We start from the raw sequence: 7,095 nt of genomic DNA, 5'->3' as shown, positions 1-7,095 counted from the left end.
GCTTGGAGGAGATCCACAGATAAAATATACTCCGACTTTAAGCAGTGCATAGTCTGGCATGAGGGTGGGGTGAGGAAAGAAACCCTTACAGCTAACTATAATTCAGCAGTATATATGCTCCATATCAGAATAAGTAAAGAAGTGACATGGGACAAAAAGAGAGAGATTGGTGCCTCTTGGATTTGTAGAGGGTAATGCATACAAAGGTGGACAGTTGAAGTGAATCCTAGCAAAGAAGTAGTCCTTGTTTGTTTGTTTGTTTGTTTTTCTGAGTTAAGGAAGGGAATGTGGGCATTGGAGATAGAAGGAAATATTGAAATAAATACATAGAGAAGTGGAAGGTGCTGACTTCATGAACATGGAATAAGCATGTAGGGTGTGGGCGAAAGAAATGTTACTGAGTCTAGAGTTAAGGGAATGCCATTCTAATGACTGAAATCTTCACATTACATATAAAGGGAAGGCACTAGTTTTCGGAGGCAGATGAGTTGTGCTGAGATTCACACTACTAAAAGTTCCTTCTGATGGCTTGGGGGCCAGGGGAAGGGTGTGAATGGCAATGGAAAAGGACCAGATGAAAGCGAGGTCAGCAGTGATCCCAATGAAAGACGATGGAAAGCTGCCACAGGGATGAATTAGCCTTAACTGACTGAGTAGGAGAAAAAAGGAGAAACAGAGTCTAAACCTACTGATGAATGTCTAGCACAATTTTCAGGATTCATGTTGATATTGCTAATAAAACTGGAAAAAGAAATACAGCACGAGGAGAACTAAATATTCTTATGCATTTAAGGTTAAATATTCTTAGACTCCTACACTGCATTTTTCTTTCCCACATACCAGGCTATATGCTATCTTGTATTAATAACAATATAATATTCTATATAATAATATAAAACCCACACTTCCTTATATATTACTGTATGAAAAATAAATGAAGGAAAACAATTGCCGTTTAGTTGATTCCAATTCATGATGACCCTATGCATGTCAGAGTGAACATGTTCCTTAGGATTTTCAATGGCTGCTTTTTGGAAGTAGGTCCCCAGACCTTTCCTTGGTAGCACCTTGAGGAGGGTTTTAACCTCTAATCTTTCACTTAGCAGTCAAGTGTATCAAACTTTTGCACCATCCAGGGACTCCATACCCTAATAGTTGTTAAACAGCGTGGCCAGCAGGCTCATAATAAACACACATACCTTTTATGTCTATAGTGCCTTGCTTAGATCACAGGAGATGAGAGATGAAGGGGTGCACTTTAGAGAGAAGACCAATGTCTGAGTGACCCTAGATGGAAATCTAATAAATGAAGAGTCTAACACAATCTAAGATATGGTGTCCATTTGTGAGCCTTGAAAGGCTGGCTTTATTATAGACTGCCTTGGGTTATCAGTGTAGACAGTGACAAATTATTCTGTAGGGCCCAGAGGGAGCCAGATCCATCTGTCTAGAAAAACAAATAAATGCCAGCCAAGAACCCAGGTTACAAAAGATTGGCAAGGCTCTCTGAAACATGTATCTCTCTTTGGGCTCAGAGTGACAGTGACCATAGGATGTGTCTTTAGTTGGCTCCAGTGTCTTGCCATTGAAGAAGGCAGCTTCTGGAATTCTCCTGGGGCATTTCCCAGTCTCCAGGGCATTTTTCCGTTTCCTTTTCTATAGTCTAGTTTGGGTAGGAAAAAAAAAAAAAAAAAAGGTCAATAGGCTAGCGGAGGATGAAAAATAAACAAAAGAGTAAAAAGTCTCCTAAAACAAAACATAAATCTTTAACTGCCTGACCTTTTAGCTCACATGATTTCTGGTGCAGGAGGGATAAATCAGGGCTCATCTGGAGACTCGGGGGAGGATGGCGTTCAATGGGAAGCCGGCAACAGGAAGCAATCTCTCTGTGAAAGCATATCGAGGAGCCATTGTTTCTAATAGAAGCTTGATTGATTTCCTAGAACTTGAATTGCTCCTTGGTTGAAAAATGACATTTCGCCTTGGCCATTCTATCTTTTGTCATTCCTTGGAGAAAAGTGTTATTGCACATTGCTGGAACTAGCAGGAAAAGTCAAGGGCAAGGTCTTAGGGTTGGAATTCCTCATAATGGGAAGACTATCGCCTACATGCAAATCAAACAGAACAAGGTTAAGGAATGTACAGATGCAATTCTCTGGGGTTCTGTGGGGAAAAATCATCAGCCCATTTTTCTCATGTTTCTCCAAGCTCCCTGTTTTATATTGCTCTTCGGCCGCCATTAAAAGACAAACACAAGAAAATATGATAGCCTTCGAGTTTGGGCAACCCTGTCTGTGTCAGAGAAGTGTTGTGCTCCAGTGTGGTTTCAATGGCTGCTGTTTTAGACGCATTTTACCAGGCCTTTCTTGTGAGGCACCTCAGAATGGACTGGAAATTCCCATTGGTACTTAAAGGCTGCTTGGCATGCTTACTTTCAGTGTTAGCAGCTGAGAAGAGTGTTATCCTTTGGGCCATCCAGGGACTCCTTTGTCCTTCAACTGCGTTATAAGAGTTCAAAGAAGAGCTTCTGAAGTGAGTCAGCAGCCCAGAGGACATCTTCCACCTGGGAACCGTGCATTTGGGAACTCTTTACTTTTGAAGATACAGAAAGAGGACGTGCCTCCCCTCAGCACGTGGGCAATATGTGCTATGAAACTTCAGCTTCCTGACTTCAGAGAAACATTCATTTCTTTTCATGTATTTTATTTAGTTATTTTGGTAAGGGAAGGGGTAAATGTAAACACTCACCGACCTGATTCTGACTCATAGCAAATCTATGGGAGAGAAATGAATTGTTCATAAAATTTCTGATACAAGAAATCTTTTTCGGGTAGACAGCCTCATTTTTATAACAAGCAGTGACTGGTGGGTGTGAGGTTAGAGACTCAGAGCTTAACCCACTGTACCACCAGGGCTCCTTAATTGAAAAAAAACAAAACAAACAAAAAGCTCACTGTCACTGAGTTCATTTTGACTCATAGGGTTTCTGAAACTTTGTAAATCTTTGCAGGAGTGAATGGCCTCCTCTTCCTCCTATGGAGTGGCTGGTGGATTTGAACCACAAATCTAGCCATTAAAAGGTCAACAACCTACCAGCAGGCCTTCTTAAATAGGAGCACTGTAAATCAGTAATAAAAATATTGGAACAAAACTAAATTTGGAACCAAACTTCAATGATAAAAGTCTGCTTTTCTAGTTTACTGAACAAAAGATGAATCATAGCCTCTTTGTGTGTGTGGGGTGTGTGTGTGCGTTTTCCATATCAGTTAATCAGTTGACATTGAGTCCATTTTGATTCATGGTGACCCAGAGTGCGCAGAGTAGAACTGCTTTCTCTATGATAAGTTATCAAGGGCATGACCTTCAGAAGCACGGTGCCCAGCTGCTGCTCCACTGTGCCCCTGGGTGGGTTTGAACTGCCAAAGTTTTGATCAGTTGTCAAATGTTTAACTATTTGTGTGCCCTATGGATTCCTTTCCAGAGAAAGACAAGGCTTTCTACTCCTATAAGGAGTTAAAGTTTCAGAGCTGTAAGAGGCCCCAATCAAATGATTAAAAAAAAAAAGAATTAAAGTTTCAGAAACCCACAGGGGCAGGTCTACCCAAGAAATGACTTGATCACAATGAGTGAGTTTGAGGGACTTTTTTTGGTCCCTAAAAAGGCTCAAATGTAAACAAAACACATATATCAGGACCCAGCATAGGAGGGAATGAAATGAGTATTTTTATTCCATTTCAAAAGGAAAGCTATTTGGAATTCCTCCCATATTCGATTTGCCTGGGTCTGCTCTTCCCTTTTTATTGTTATTGTACTCTTTATTTTATTTTTATTATTGTTGAGAATATATGGCAGAACATACACCAATTCAATAATTTCTACATGTAGAATTCAGTGGCTTTATGTTGCTTGAACTGTGCCACTGTTCTCACCCACTTTGTGGGTGTTTCATCCCCCAGTAGCATAAATTTAGTGCCCCCTAAGTTACCTAAATGCAGGCAAGTAAAATAACATTGTTATAAAACCATACAGACTTTTATTAAACAAAAACTATTAAGAGTGATCCCTGGTGGTGTAGTGGTTATATGTTGGGCTGAGATTGCCATGGTCAGCAGTTAGGAACCACCAGCAGCTTCTTGGGAGAAAGACTGGGCTTTTTACTCCATAAACAGTTACAGCTCCAGAAACCTACATTGCTATGAGGCAGCCATGAGCCAATGGCCCTGGGTTTGGTTTCCCATTATCAGAGCTCCTATAAACAGTTACAGTTGTCTCGGAAACCTGCAGCAGGGTCACTATGAGTCAGCAAAGATGTGATGGCAGTGAGTTTGGTTTTTGGAGTATCAAAACATGAGGCTATTAATTTTTTTTATGCCTTCCATTTAGGTCGACAGACTTGTAAAAACAGCGCTTTCATCTCTCAACCCCTGCCTCAAAGAAGTCTGTGCTCTTCAATTTTTACCATGTCAAAATTACATTGTAATCATCCTTTTCAAAGTTGGATGATGTGTTACGGAGTAGATTACTTGTCTGCAGCTCTCCTCTGATCACAGGGACATGTTTAGACATGTTTTCCTTGGAATAAACCAATGCGTGTCTGAACTGGAACCTAGGTAACAATACTCTGAATTGCACTCCTATAGTCTCTTAACCTGATGTTGTCCATTTGAAACCACATAGAGAGCTCGCTACAGAGCTTATGCTCAAAGTAGATATTTTTATTTGTTACACTAAATTACTGTTTGATGTCTTCTTTGGGAGCTTTGTTTTTATCGCCATCGAGTCGATTGCAACACATCTTGCCCGTGCACAACAGAACAGAGCATCGCCCAGTTCTGCGCCAGCCTCACAAATGTTCCTCTGCGTGAGCCCTTTGATGTAGTCACTGTGTCTGTCCACTTCCCTGAGAGCCTTCCTCTTTGTCGTTGCCCCGCCACTTTACCAAGCATGATGTCCTTCTCCAGGGTCTGAGCTCTCCTGACAACATGTCCAAAGCATGTAAGATGACGCCTCTCCATGTTACCTCTAAGGAGCTCTCTGGCTGCACTTCTCAGTACAGCTAGTTTGTCCTGTTAGAATTCCATGACACTTTCAATGTTCTTCTCCAGCACCACAATTCAAACGCATCAATTATTCTTCAGTCTTCTTTATCCAATGTCCAACTTTCACATGCATTTGAAGAAATTGAAAGTACCATGGCTTGAGTCAGGTGCACTTTAGTCCTCAATGTAACACCCTCGCTTTTCAATACTCTAAAGAGGTCGTGTGAAGCAGCTTTTCTGAGACAGTGAGTCTTTTGATATTTGAACGGTCGCCTTCATGAACGTTGATTGTAGATCCAAGCCAGACAAACTCCTTGGAAACTTGAACCCTTTCTACACTTATCATGTTCTCTATTGGTCCGGGGGTGAGGATGTTAGGTTGTTACATTGGGTTGTGATCCATGCTGAAGGCTGCAATCCGTGATCTTCATCAGCAAGGGTTTTATTTCCTCCTCGTTTTCAGCAAGCAAGGCTGTGTCATCTTCATACTGAAGGTAGTTAATAAGCCTTCCTCCACCTCTGATGCCACATTGTTCTTTATATAATCCAGCTTCTCTGGATATTTGTTCAGCATACAGATTGCATATTTATGGAGAGAGGGTATAACCTTACCACACATCTTGTGATTTGAATCCATGCAGTCTTCCCTTGTTCTGTTCTCAGACGTACTCGTGTTCCATATACAAGTGCCACAGGAGTACAAGACAGTGTTCTAAGATTCCCATTATTTTCAAGGTTATCCACTTTGCTATGAACCACACCGATGAAGGCCTTGGCACAGTCGATAGAGCAAATAAACATATTTCTTGGTATTCTTTGTTTTCAGCCAAGGTCCATCTGCCGTCAGCAACAATATTCCTGGTTCCATGTCCTTTTCTGATTCTGGCTGAACCTCGGGCAGTTCCCTGTCAAGGTACCTCTGCAACTGTTGTGGGATGATATTCAGCAAAACTTCACTTCCATGTAATATTAATGACATTCTTCTATAATTCGAGTATTCTGTTTAGTCACCTTTCTTTGGAATGGGTCCAAATATGGGTCTTTTCCAGTCAGTTGGCCAAGGAGCTGCCGTCCACATTTCCTGACATAGGAAAATTAGTGTGCAGTGCTCCATCAGCTTGTTGAAGCATTTCAATTGGTATTCCACCGATCCTTGGAGCCTTGTTTTTGGCTTATACTTTCAGTACATCTTAAATTTCTTCCTTTAGCACCATTGGTTCTTGTTCACATGCTATCTTCTGAAATGGTGGAACGTGGACTAATTATTTTTGGTAATCTGTTTGTTTCTTTTGTTTCCTTGAGCTTCTCTTTGAAATTTTTTACTCAAGTATCTGACTTATCCTTTCTCCTATTTGATTTAGCTGATCTGCAATTAAGAGCACGTTTCAGAGTCTATTCTGACACCCATGTTAGTCTTTTCTTTCTTTGCTGTCTCTTTACTAATCTTTTGCTTTCTTCATGAGTGATGCACTTGATGTCTTCTATTGCTCAACAGGTCTTTTTTCATTAGTGTTCAATGCATCAGCTCTGTTCTTGAGGTGTTCTCAAATTCAGGTGGGATTGACTCAAGATCATATTTTGGCTCTCATGGACTTGATTTAATTTTCTTTAGCTTTAATCTGAACTTAGATAAGAGCAATTGATGGTCTGTTTCACAGTCAGCCTCTGGCCTGGTTTTAGTTGCTGATATTGAGTTTCTCTATCTTCTATTCTCACACATGTAGTCAATTTGTATTTCTGTATTCTATTTGGAGAAGCCCATGTATATAATTGCCTTGTGTATAATTGAAAAAAGACATTTGCCATGAACAAGTTGTTGGTTTTGCAAAATGCTGTCATGTGATCTCCAGCTGTATTTCTAAGACCATAGTTTCAAACTACTGTTTCTTTCTCTTTGTTTCCAATTTTTACATTCCAGTCGCCACTATTGCATTTTGACTGCACATTTCATCAATTTCAGACTGGAAACACTAGTAGGATTCTTCAATTTCTTTATCACCAGCTTTCATGGTTAATGCATAAATTTGAATAATAGTTATATTGAATGATTTCCCTG

The sequence above is a fragment of the Tenrec ecaudatus genome, chromosome 5, assembly GCF_050624435.1.
Source record: "Tenrec ecaudatus isolate mTenEca1 chromosome 5, mTenEca1.hap1, whole genome shotgun sequence".
Taxonomy (NCBI): Eukaryota; Metazoa; Chordata; class Mammalia; order Afrosoricida; family Tenrecidae; genus Tenrec; species Tenrec ecaudatus.
The sequence above is the reverse complement of the archived record's forward strand: the minus strand, read 5'-3'. Positions refer to the sequence as shown.